Source organism: Bombina bombina, chromosome 3 (genome assembly GCF_027579735.1).
Source record: "Bombina bombina isolate aBomBom1 chromosome 3, aBomBom1.pri, whole genome shotgun sequence".
NCBI lineage: Eukaryota > Metazoa > Chordata > Amphibia > Anura > Bombinatoridae > Bombina > Bombina bombina.
The window spans coordinates 1,279,225,211-1,279,239,059 of NC_069501.1; the positions used below are offsets into that span (position 1 = coordinate 1,279,225,211).

General features: G+C 38.9%; 1 protein-coding gene across 1 annotated transcript in view; it reads left to right on the top strand.

Annotated features, from left to right (window-relative positions):
* The window catches only part of FHIP1B (FHF complex subunit HOOK interacting protein 1B), a gene marked incomplete in the record, with an annotated part of 380,930 nt that overhangs the window by 121,856 nt on the left and 245,225 nt on the right, over positions 1-13,849 (top strand). The window contains 1 exon segment of the mRNA XM_053708840.1: positions 6,647-6,731.

Genomic DNA, 13,849 nt, shown 5'->3' on the forward strand with positions numbered 1-13,849 from the left:
TCTGGTATCGAGAGTTGCATTTGCGGTAAAAATGCTCTACGCTCCTTTTTTGGAGCCTAACGCAGCATTTGATTAAACTCTCGATACCAGAGTTAAATTTATGGTGCGGCAAGAAAAAAGCCTGCGGAGCGTTAACAGCCCTTTTACCGCCGAACTCCAAATCTAGGCCTAAAATTGCAATGTATGTGCCGTATTCCAGCTTTGCTGGTAAGGGGCAGGTTAAGATTTTTTTGAAATTTGTTGTTTTCCAAATTTCTTTGATTTTGGATACAGAATAAAGTTCAGAGTAAAACCGTCTGTGAGAAGTCTTTTTTCTCTATGATATTCCAGCTATTCCAGTAAGGCTAACACTTTCGTTAAGTGTGTTTCGGTCCTATATATTTTGGGATAATGTTGAAGCGCGGCTGATCACCCGTTGGGGCTCAAGTGCTGCTCAGACCTGGAATCTTCTGGGGTATTTCTTCCAGTTCCATTTTTAGGAACTGGGTTTTGGGGTTTTATTCAAAACTGTTCATTTGTTCCAAAGATAGAAAATCTTTTTGTTATATAAATGTATCATCTTTTAGATTGGTATTTATATGGTCTATTCTGCCTTTTGTTGATCAGTGATGGCATTATTTGTTTTCATTAGATACAATAGATGCATATCTTTATTTTCTGTTTTCATTCAGATTATTTTCTGAGGCTGTGGAATCTCATATGATTCAACTTTGTTCTTTCAGGACATAGTTAGAGGATCTTTTTTTCAAAATCTCTTGATTCCTCACACAAGGGTCACCTTTTTTAGGTTTCCAGATAGTTTGGATCACTGTCTTTGTCTCTAAACAGACAAGTGACAATTTTGGGTTCCGTCTGTCAGTACCTTCAGTCTCTATTATTTCCTTCAGTTGCTATATATGCATGGAAGTTTTAGGTTTTATGACTGTAGCGTTGGATTCAATTCCCTTGCTCATTTTCATAGAAAGCCTTTCCAGTTTTTTATGCTGGATAATGGTGCAGAGATTCTAGGTTTTTATATTCTAAATCTTCAGATCCTAATGTTTAACTATCTTGTTTTGATGGTTAAGATCACCATCATTTAGTTCTACAGGTTTCTTCGTTTCTTTCAACCTGGGCCAAGATCTTTACAGATGTGAGTCTTTTTGGTTGGGAGGCTGTCTGAGGATCTCTGTCAGCACAAGGGGTTTGGAAATCTCAGGAGGTGAGATTACCATTTGTTATTTTTAGAACTCCGTGCTTTCTCAGAGTTCTTCAGTTAGTTTCTTTTGAAGAAGAGACGTTTAGTGTTTTTCAGACAATGTCACAACTGTGGTGTATGTCAATCATCAGGGTGGGACTATCAGTCCTTAGGCTGGGACAGAAGTATCTCGGATATTGGCTTGGGCTAAATCCAGCTCCTATCTAAATTCTGTGGTTTTTTTCCCAGGTATAGACATTTGGGAAGCGGATTATCTCTGTTAATCAAGCTTTACTTCCGGGAGAATGGTCTCTCTTACCCAGATATGTTTTTCGTTTTTCAGATGTAAGGGTTTCCAGAATTAGATCTGTTGGCATCTCATCTGAATAAGAATTTCCCAGGGGCCTATTCAGGTCCGGGGATCTTCAGGCGGAAGAAGTGTATGCATTGATATTTCCTTGGGATTATCATTTTGCCTACATCTTTCCGCCTCTAGTTCTTTTTCCAAAAGTAATTTCCAAAATTCTAATGGAGTGTTTGTTTGTACTGCTGGTGGCTCCAGCATGGCCTCTCAGGTTTTGGTATTCGGATCTCATTCGGATGGCCAGTTGCCAACCTTGGACACTTCCGTTAAGACCAGACCTTCTTTCTTAAGGCTTATTCTTCCATCAAGATCTCAAATCACTAAATTTGAAGGGATGGAGATTGAACGTTTGATTTTTAGTCATAGAGGTTTCTCTGACTTATTGATTAATACTGTGTTTCAGACTCGTAAATCTGTCTTTAGAAAGATTTATTATCGAGTTTGGAAGACCTACATTTCTTAGTATTTTTCTCAATTTGGTGCTGAGGGCTTTTTAGGCTCCTCCGTTTGACCCTATGCATTCTCTGAACATAAATTACTTTCTTGGAAAGTATTGTTCCTTTTGGCTATCTCTTCTGCTAGAAGAGTTTCTGAGTTATCTGCTCTTTCTTGTGAAATTCTTTTTCTGATTTTTTTATCAGAATAGGGCAGTGTTGCTTCCTGATATTCATCATTTTGTTCAGGTTTTTGATTCGTATCAAATCCGTCATTAAGCCAATTTCTCTTCCTTGGAGTTTTAATTTGGTTCTGAAGGCTTTTCAGGCTCTTCTATTTGAGCATATGCTTGCTCTGGACATTAATTACTTTCATGGAAAGTATTGTTCTTTTTGGACATCTCTTCAGCTAGAACAGTTTTTGAATTATCTGTTTTTTCTTGTGAATCTCCTTTTTCTGATTTTTTCATCAGGGTAAGGTGTTTTTTGCTGTCCTCATTTCAATTCTTACCTAAAGCTGTAAATTCTAACAACATTAGGGAGGAATTATTGTTTTCCTAAAACTTCTTTGGTCAGATTCTTACATTCTTTGGATATGGTAAGAGTTTTAAATCCTATGTTGAAGCTATTCAGATTTCAGATAGACTTCTAGTCTATTTTGTTATCTTTTCTGATTTTAGGAAGGTCAAAAGGCTTCTGCCATTTATTTGGCATCTTGGTTAAACTTTTGATTCATCATGCTTATTTTGAGTCGGGTGGATTCCCATCTCGGAGGATTACGGCTCATTCTACTAGGTAAGTTTCTACTTCCTGGGCTTTTTAAGAATGAAGCTTCTGTTGATCAGATTTGCAAAGTAATGACTTAGTCTTCTTTTGCATCTTTTTTCTATATTCTACCATTTTGTTGTTTTCTCTTCTTTAGAAGTAGTTTTGGTAGAATGGTACTTCAGGCAGCTGTTTCAGTTTGATTCTACTGCTTATAATTTCAGTTTTTTTCATTATAAAAATTTAAACTTTTGATTTGGGTAGTGGATTAATTTTTCAGCGGAATTGGCTGTCTTTATTTTATCCCTCCCTCTCTAGTGACTTTTGCATGGAAGCTCCACATCTTGGGTATCTGCTATCCCATACGTCACTAGCTCATGGACTCTTGCTAATTACATGAAAGAAAACATAATTTATGTAAGAACTTACCTGATAAATTAATTTCTTTCATATTAGCAAGAGTCCATGAGGCCCACCCTTTTTTGTGGTGGTTATGATTTTTTTGTATAAAGCACAATTCTTCCAATTCCTTATTTTTTTGATGCTTTCGCTCCTTTCTTATCACCCCACTTCTTGGCTATTCGTTAAACTGAATTGTGGGTATGGTAGGAATGTATATCCCCATCCCATACGTCACTAGCTCATGGACTCTTGCTAATATGAAAGAAATGAATTTATCAGGTAAGTTCTTACATAAATTATGTTTTTCTTAAGGCCCCTCTGACATCCAGTACATGGTGGGAGGGGCCTATTTTAGCGCTCTAACTGCACCGTTTTAATACAGACTGAGACATCCAACTTCCCTAGAAGAGTCCTCTGGCATCTGAGAACCATTTCAAAGGGGTTATTTCTGCACAAAATCGTATTTAAGGGCAGGTAGGAGCCTCAGCAGAGCTGTGGCATGGTGCTCAATTGATTTTTAACGTTTAACGTTTTTCAATCCGGTTTAAGGCCTAAGGGGTTAATCATCCATTTGCAAGTGGGTGCAATGCTGCTTTAGTCCCTTATTCACACTGTAAAAATTTCAAAGATTTTACTGTATTTTTTCACTGTTTTGCAGTTTAAGTGCTAGTTTTTTTCTCTTAAAGGCACAGTAACGTTTTTGTTTAATTGCTGTTTTACCTTTATTAAAGTGTTTTCCAAGCTTGCTGGTCTCATTACTAGTCTGTTAAACATGTCTGGCATAGAGGAAACTCCTTGTTCAATATGTTTAGAAGCCATTGTGGAACCCCCTCTTAGAATGTGTACTAAATGTACTGAAATTTCTATAAACTATAAAGACCATATTATGGCGCTTAAAGATTTATCTCCAGGGGATTCTCTGACTGAAAAGAGGGAGATTATGCCATCAAGCTCTCCCCATGTGTCAGAACCTATAACTCCCGCTCAAGTGACGCCAAGTACATCTAGCGCGTCTAATTCTTTTACCTTACAGGACATGGCGGCAGTTATGAATGCTACTCTCACAGAGGTATTTTCCAAACTGCCAGGGTTACAAGGAAAGCGAGACAGCTCTGGGGCTAGAATTAATACAGAGCTTTCTGACGCTTTAATGCCTGTGTCCGATATACCCTCACAATACTCAGAAGCCGAGGCAGGTGAGCTTCTATCTGTGGGTGACATGTCAGACTCAGGGAAGGCGTTACTTCAGTCTGATTCTGAGATGACAGCATTTAAATTTAAGCTTGAACACCTCCGCTTATTGCTTAGGGAGGTTTTAGCATCTCTGGATACTTGCATGCTTTTACTAAATTCTACCATTTTGATGTTTTCTCTTCTTTAGAAGCAGTTTTTGGTAGAATGGTACTTCAGGCAGCTGTTTCAGTTTGATTCTTCTGCTTATAATTTCAGTTTTTTTCATTATAAAAATTTAAACTTTTGATTTGGGTAGTGGATTATTTTTTCAGCGGAATTGGCTGTCTTTATTTTATCCCTTCCTCTCTAGTGACTTGGGTATCTGCTATCCCATACGTCACTAGCTCATGGACTCTTGCTAATTACATGAAAGAAAACATAATTTATGTAAGAACTTACCTGATAAATTCATTTCTTTCATATTAGCAAGAGTCCTTGAGGCCCACCCTTTTTGTGGTGGTTATGATTTTTTTTGTATAAAGCACAATTATTCCAATTCCTTATTTTTGATGCTTTCGCTCCTTTCTTATCACCCCACTTCTTGGCTATTCGTTAAACTGAATTGTGGGTGTGGTGAGGGGTGTATTTATAGGCATTTTAAGGTTTGGGAAACTTTGCCCCTCCTGGTAGGAATGTATATCCCATACGTCACTAGCTCATGGACTCTTGCCAATATGAAAGAAATTAATTTATCAGGTAAGTTCTTACATAAATGATTTTTTTTTGTGTCACATACATTGGGATGCCTCTCCATGTTTATCTAAGCTGTAACTTGAGGCCCCTTGGATCTATTTATACATACACATTTCCACTGATATACATATATACATATATATATGTTTATTTATATTATATTAGTTATATTAGTAATATTAGTTTTAGCTTTTAGGTATGCTATACAGACCTCTCACTGTGTAGATTCACATAACTGGGTGTTGTCTCCTTACCCCTTTAACCATTGGATAGCTGACCAGGGCGTTATCAACCAATCAAATGTTAGGTTAGCCTATATAAATTTGCATATTAGAATTGGCCACTATGCAGTCTATGAATAAGGCTCAGGAGGAGCCGAAACGCGTAAGACAAGCCCTTTTCTGGTGCTCCTAACTTAGCCCATCTACCATCTGGCCATAGCTACACTATAACTCTGCACCTGCATATTTTTGCATGAACAGTGCTGTTGTTTTTAGCATTACACTATTTTTCTTTAATAAAGTGCACCATCTGTGTTAAGTGTTCCCCCCACTTTTCGCTAGTAATGCCTGCACATTGAGGTTTACATTAGTGGTTGCTTAGCAACGCCTTGTGCCGTCTGACTGTCAGCCATGCCCCAGGTGAGCACGTCCTTTTAATGTAGGTTTTCCAAACTATTTAGAAACATGCCCATTAAGAGTGACAGAACAGATGCCACTCGTCATGGCCTCCTCAAAATCATCCAAGCTGAGTAAAAAAAAAAATTGAGTGCTCTCACCCTCACCAATCATTCTCACTGCAGAAAACACACAAACCTAGGCCTCTTCTCTGCACAACATCCTGGGAGCCCATAGATACTAGGTGCAGGTGGCACTACAGTCACGGCTGACATGTCCAGGTGCCGGGCACTAAGGGCAATGATATACTCACACTTGAGACCAGGGCCTGACGAATCTCGTGTGCCATGGCTGCCAATGATCTCAATTCTAGCTCCTTATTCTTTGTCTTATTCTATGAATGTTACTGACTCCTAAATATGGAACATACTAGTTTGCACCTGCTTCAGACCTCGCATCCAGCAGGTCACGTTGCTTACAGTTGATTTTACATTCAGCTGCCGCCATATTGCACCAATCCTAAAATGCACTGCTCTTTCCTGAATTGTCTATAGTTACTCCTGCACTACTAGAAGGGTATAAGTTGAGGGGTGAGTGGAAGTTACCCCTGCATTGCTGGAAGGGTATTAGTTGAGGGTAGTGGGAGTAACCCCTGCACTGCTGGAGGGGTATGATTTGAGGGTAGTGGAAGTAACCCCTGCACTGCTGGAAGGGTATAAGTTGAGGGGTGAGTGGGAGTAACCCCTGCACTACTAGAAGGGTATAAGTTGAGGGGTGAGTGGGAGTAACCCCTGCACTACTAGAGGGGTATAAGTTGAGGGGTGAGTGGGAGCACTGCTGGAGTGGGAGATTTGTGGAAAGCTGGACTAACTACTGCACTGGAGGGTGGGTTGTGTTTTATGATAAGCATCTTGTATACAGATTAGCTTCTATAAAAAAAAACTTTTGTTTTTTATATCAGGGCTGAAGTGACCAGGTATTGGTGTTATTCCAACCTCCAAAACAACCTCAGGAGGCTCGTCCACTACTTCAATAGTCACCAAACGGTAGGTTCATGGGCTTGTCATGTTATGCACGTGGCTGGCGTATGCTTATCATGCTAGGTGTGTGCTTCTTGTGCTGTGCATGTGGCTGGCTTGTGCTTGTCATATTATGTGCAAGGCTGACGTGTGCTTGTTATGCTAGGTGAGACTTGTATTAACCACTAGTTATAAAGGGCATCCTGTACCTTTACTCTACCCTGTAACTACTGTGTGCAGCTCGGTACCATTACGTTGTGAGAACTGTATTAACCACTAGTTATAAAGGGGATCCCCTCCCTTTACTGTACCGCAATTTTTTAGACCCCTTTAATCGTTCCCAGTGGTGGTGGATAGTACGGCTATACTGGTGGTAGCAGCAACCCTCCCTTTACTGTATCCTGACCTAAATAAGAAATATTGGAGAATAGCAGGTACTATGTTTGATGTGGTTGGAGAAGCCCTGACACCGACAGTCTCAGCTACTTACATTTTGGTTTCTAGCTTCAAAATATATTATAATTTTTTATAATGTATTGCTTCTAAAACAGGACATATTAAAACATATTCCTATAGTTGGAAAATGATTGTCCTCTGTTGTGGAGCATGTCTGTATTTTCCTATAGAATTGTCTTTATTGTGTCTCTCTTGCTAAACCAGGGTTCAACAAACGATATCAAACATAGGAGCCTCAAATAAGATAAAGTGCTGATGATCTTTAAACAGGGAGTCGCACACAATACCTAATGTCGTCAGACCCCATACCCATTAAAACATAACTTTTTATTATTTGTGGAAGGTATATGGGGCACACATTGTGTAATTCTGCCTCTGCCAGCGCATGAATGCCCTAACATATTATGGGCTACCTGCATACTACTTCATTTAATTGGTTGCAGCCGTAGCTCGTAATAAAGTATTTCTTTGTGAATCCATATTATATGTCGGTGATTAAGCTGTATTTTCAAGATATTTTATTTATTGATTTAAAAGTATAATTAACTTTCGGCTAGATTACGAGTTTTTGTCGGTAATGGTGTGCGGTGCTAACGCACAGTTTTTCCTTACCGCTCACCTACATTAACGCTGGTATTATGGGTTCTTAGAAACCCGGCGTTAGCCGCAAAAAAGTGAGCGTAGAGCAGAATTTATCTCCACATCTCACCTCAATACCAGCGCTGCTTACGGTAGCGGTAAGCTGGCAAAACGTGCTCGTGCACGATTTCCCCATAGGAATCAATGGGGCAGATTCGGCTGAAAAAAAGTCTAACACCTGCAAAAAAGCAGCGTTCAGCTCCTAACGCAGCCCCATTGATTCCTATGGGGAAATACTTTTTATGTCTACACCTAACATCCTAACATGAACCCCGAGTCTAAACACCCCTAATCTTACACTTATTAACCCCTAATCTGCCGTCCGACATCGCCGACACCTGCATTATATTATTAACCCCTAATCTGCCGCTCCGTACACTGCCGCCACCTACATTATACTTATGAACCCCTAATCTGTCGCCCCCAACATCGCCGACACCTACATTATAGTTATTAACCCCTATTCTGCCGCCCCCAATGTCGTCGCAACCTACCTACAATTATTAACCCCTAATCTGCCGCCCCCAATGTCGCTGCCACTATAATAAAGTTATTAACCCCTAAACCTAAGTCTAACCCTAACCCCCCCTAACTTAAATATAATTTAAATAAATCTAAATAAAAATACTATTATTAAATAAATTATTCATATTTAAAACTAAATACTTACCTATAAAATAAACCATACGATAGCTACAATATAACATAGTATAATTTTATTTTACAGGCAACTTTGTTTTTATTTTAACTAGGTACAATAGTTATTAAATAGTTATTAACTATTTAATAACTTCCTAGTTAAAATAAATGCAAATATACCTGTAAGTAGGTTAATAGTTATTAACTATTTAATAACTTCCTTTGGTGAACCCCACCTGGTCTATGTGTATAAGAGAAGGGAGAAGGGAGACCATTCTGTCTGCCAGGAGTTTAGAATAAAGTTTAGTGTCCACATTTATCAGCGAGATCGGACAATAGCTACTGCATAATGTGGGGTCCTTGGTTGGCTTGAGAATAGTAATTATAGAAGCCTCCAGAAATTCACGTAGTAATTTACCCTCTGCTTTAATTTCATTAAAAAGAGACCGGAGAGCCGGCATAAGTTGGTTTGAGAACTTTTTGTAGAAGCATCCGGGGAAGCCGTCTGGTCCCGGCGCGTTATTATTTTTAAGATTTTTAAGGGATAACATGATCTCTCTGGCCTGACTCTATTCTCTTCTGTAAGTGTAGGTAGGTGTAGTTTTTGGAGGTACTGGGATATCTCTTCGACAGAGGCCTCCTCAAATGACCCATCAGCTTTAATGCTGTATAAATTCTCATAGAACTCCGCAAATGCAGATCCAATATCTGCCAGAGCATATACTTTCCGGCCTTTGTGCAGAATAAACGGAATTCTAGCTGCAGCCGTACGGCATTTGAGCTTATTAGCTAATAAAGAGTCAGCTTTGTTGCTCTTGTGATAGTATACTTGTTTAAAAGTAGCTAACGCTTTCTGGATCCTACTGAGTTACAAGTTCTTTACCAAACCCCTCAAGCGCACAACTTCAGCAGAATTTTGCTGGGATGGATTTGCTCTGTTCTGACACTCTGCTGATCTCAGCTCGTACAATAATTTGCCTAGAGGAGCTTTGGAGAGCTTACGTATCTTGGCAAGCTTGGAGATGCATTTCCCCCTTAGGAAAGCTTACAAAGCCGCCCATCTCACCTGGTGAGAGGTCTGTCCCTCCTTATTTATTGCGAGGAATTGTTGTATCTCTTCCTGGAGGTGTTGGATGAACAGAACATCCTTTAGAAGAAATTTAGGGAATTTCCAAGACGGTGAAGCCGTATGGGTTTCTCCACTTTTAATCTTAAAAGAAACTGCGTCATGATCTGACCAGACACAATAGTGGGTTCTCGCTTCCTTTACTAGATTCATCGTCCATGAGTCAACAAAGAAGTAATCAAGGCGAGAATAAGATCTATGAGAAGCTGAGAAATAAGTGTAGTCTCTCGAATCTGGGTGAAATGCCCTCCAAACGTCATACAGGGAATTTTGGAATATTACATTTCGAAATTTAGGGGCCACCGAAAGAGAATAGGAGTCTGAGGTTTTAAACGCTGGTATTTTCTTATCCATCTATGGATCCCAGACAAGGTTAAGATCTCCCCCAACTATAAGGGTCCCCTGCTTCAGTCTATCAACTGAAGTTAAAAGTTTTTTTAGGAATAGTACTTGTCTCTCTGGTTTGGAGCATATACATTGACTAGCATGAACAATTGATTATTCAACTTGCAGATCAGAATGAGAAACCGTCCCTCTTCGTCGCTTATCTGGTGGGTCAATTGGAATATGTCTCCCGATTAGGATAGAGACCCTCTAGACTTATCTTTATATGTCGAGTGGAAAATATCTGAGTACTGAGGGAATTTAATAGATGGAACCTATGAGGAGGCCCAGTGAGTCTCCTGAAGGAAGACCACATCACCACCATGAGACTTAAGAATTTTTTTCAGTAGGCTCCGCTTGTTGGGGGTGTTCAAACCTTTTACATTAAGAGTAAGAAATGTCACCATTGTTGGTTGATTCATAGTAGGATATCAGACGAGAAGAAGAAAAGAGAAGGGGAGAAAGAGAGAGAGAGAAAAAAAAAAAAAGGGATAAACAACAGATAACACTACACAAGAGGAACTAACACGAGGATAATGGAACAGGAAAAAATATAGGGCTATGGGTGGAGGACTACTAGGCAAGCTCAAAGAAAAATCCAAAAGCTTTTAGGACCAGAAGAGAACCTGTATAGGTATCTTAGGCCCTAATGTCCGGGCTGGTTAACTCGAATGCTGAAAGTGATAAAGAGAAAAGAAACAAAAGATTGATTTGCTCTTATAGGCGAAAATAAATTATAGAATCTGTGATCTGGTGTTTACTGTGTAAACTTATGTTTCATGGGGGGTGAAACTCGTGAGTAACTACGAAATGGCTACCAGTAAAACCGGCAGCTGGGAAAAATATAATAAACAAGCATTAGTAATCAAGTCTGAATTATAGAGAAAAAAAAAAGGGAAGGGAGACACTGGGGGTCATCATTACTATGTAACTGTTAAACAATTAACCTGAAGTTGTCACGTCACTGGGGCACAGTTTAGAAGGTGACAGGGGACCTGGAGGTCTAATGTCGTACTTGACAAAGGCAAAGACAGATAATATAATTCATTGTTTCTAGGAGATTAGATATAACTACAAACTAGAGTAGGTATTAAAGGGAAAAAGGACAAGCCAAAAGAAAAGAAACAATGTTTTATCTCCTAATGCAGCTCAATTATCGTAATCATATAATAAATCTTGGGGGTCTAAAATAATCATATTATATATTACGTTAGAGAGTGTACTCTGCAAAGTCAAGGGCTTAATGGGTGGCTGACGAGAGGCTAAGGGCGAAACATGTCAGGGAGACTCAGTGTTGATATCTGTAATCCCTATTACCATCAATCTTCACATGTAACTCGTTGAGATACATAATGGGGTATAACTACTTGTAGGGTAGCATAACACAGCATTTCGTAATATCATTGTCCCAAATGCAGATAAAATATAAACATACGGATTGGAAATGTAAATGAAATAGAAGCTTACAGATTGATATGGTTCTGTTGATCTGTCTCCCCTGCAGGCAAAGCCCACGGCCCACTAAAATTGTTGTCAGGGTTGGAGGAGACCACCCTAGTAGTGGCCCAGGGCTCCACCTACCGGCCAAACAGAGCATAACAGTAGACCTAGTCGGCAAATAAATACAGTTGCTCATAAAAAATATCGCCCAGGGATACATAAACATAAAAATATATATATATATATATCTTGTCTATGTGTTGAATAACCATCCCATTCTAATCAGGATAGGTTGGAACAATACAAACAGAGGATCAAGCTTAACATCTGGAGAGAAAAAAAGCAGAATAATATATAACCTAGTTTTGTTATAATGTCCCAGTCATTCACCTATTTTTCACTCTGGGCTACCCGACCGCCTACTCCCCAACGCCAATCTACTGAGTCACAACTGTGACCAGAAACACTATCTCAAGGTATTTGGCATCACAGAGAGGCAATCAGGTAGAACAGCTAGTAGAAACCCGTTTTCACCTGGTCCGTGAACAAGTTAGACATAGAAAATTCTGTGGATCAACAATAATTAGGTATATAAAAAAAAATTAAATGTTCTTTGATGTACATATTAAACTTCTTGGAACAGTACTAATGGGTCAAACTGCTTAGCACAAAGGAAAAATATTATAATGGCATATGACTTGAACATCGAAACGTATGTTAATCCTTCACCAATCTTCCAAGCATATATGAGAATATTACTGTTATACATATCCTAGTTATGGTAGAACATGGCTAACAGTAACTTGACCTCCGGACTGAGTACCCCTAACCCCTACGCCTTAAAGCTAAGTCCCCCTGTCTCAACTGCGACCCATGACACAATCACTTGCTATTTGGCAATATAGAAAGCTGGTCAGGCATATGAACTAGTGATAGATTACTTCTCATTCGGCTCGTATATGAATTATTCTTTATGAATGCTATGAAACATTATTAGCAAGAATTAGGAGAAGTCCAACTTTTTCAAATGTCTCTCTTGGTAAGCAAAACAAACATAGATAATCAGTTGCAAAAGAGCACATAAACATTGTTAATTAACAGTAAATAGAAGAAAACAAAAAAAAAGAAAGTACAGAACGCCCCCGTCTCCTCTCTCCTTAAACATTAATACTTATCGCCTCGGGCACTCAGGTCAGTCAGAGTCCAGAACATCAACACCTTCTGTGGGCAAATCCTTTGTGCTCATGGGGTCTGGCTTTGTCAGCTCATCTCTATTAGGGGACGTGAGCTTGGAAAAAGATTGTCTCTGTGGCAGAGGATGCCATTCTGTAGCAGAGGGGCTTAGAAGGGTTACTGCGTTTAGAGGCTGGACTGGCTCCTCTGGAGGTTGATGAGTACGGCTGGTGTGTGGGTCCTTTCTGGTAGAAGTAGACTGCATTGGGTCCCAGTTCTTAAGGTACTGGAAAACTCTGTCTGGCGTCATGGCAAAAAATAGATGTCCTTCCTTTTGAATAAGTAATTTCGTGGGGTATCCCCACCGATATTTGATGCCCTGTTGTCTCAACTTCTTAGTAGCCTCTCTGAAAGTGGCCCTCTTCTGGATTGTATATTGTGAGAGATCGGGAAATACCTGTATGCCCTGAAAACGTTCATGGAGGGTCGGATTGGAAAACATTGCTCTGGCAATCTGCTCCTTGTATGTAAAGAAATGGAAGCGGGCAATAACATCCCAAGGTTTTTCCGCTGACACATTTCAGGGTAGGGATTTTTATTATTTTGGGGGGCTTTTTTATTTTATTAGGGAGATTAGATTAGGTGTAATTAGTTTAAAAAACTTGTAATTATTTTATTATTTTCTGTAATTTAGGGGGGGGGGTTCTCGTAATTTAGTTTATTTAATTGTATTGTAATTAATTGTAGTTAATTTAGGTAATTAATTTAATTATAGTGTAGTGTTAGGTATAATTGTAATTTAGGTTAGGATTTATTTTACAGGTATATTTGTCTTTATTTTAACTAGGTAGCTATTAAATAGTTAATAACTATTTAATAACTATTGTACCTAGTTAAAATAAATACAAAGTTGCCTGTAAAATAAAAATAAACCCTAAGCTAGCTACAAATGTAACTATTAGTTATATTGTAGCTAGCGTAGGGTTTATTTTATAGTTAAGTATTTAGTTTTAAATAGGAATAATTTATTTAATTGTAGTAATTTTATTTCAGTTTATTTAAATAATATTTAAATTAGGGGGGTGTTAGGGTTATACTTAGATTTTGGGGTTAATAAATTTAATATAGTTTCGGCAACGTTGGGGTCGGCAGATTAGGGGTTAATAAATGTAGGTAGGTGTTGGCGATGTTAGGGATGGCATATTAGGGGTTAATATTTAACTAGTGTTTGCGAGGCGGGAGTGCGACGGTTTAAGGGTTAATACATTTATTGAAGTGGCGGCGATGT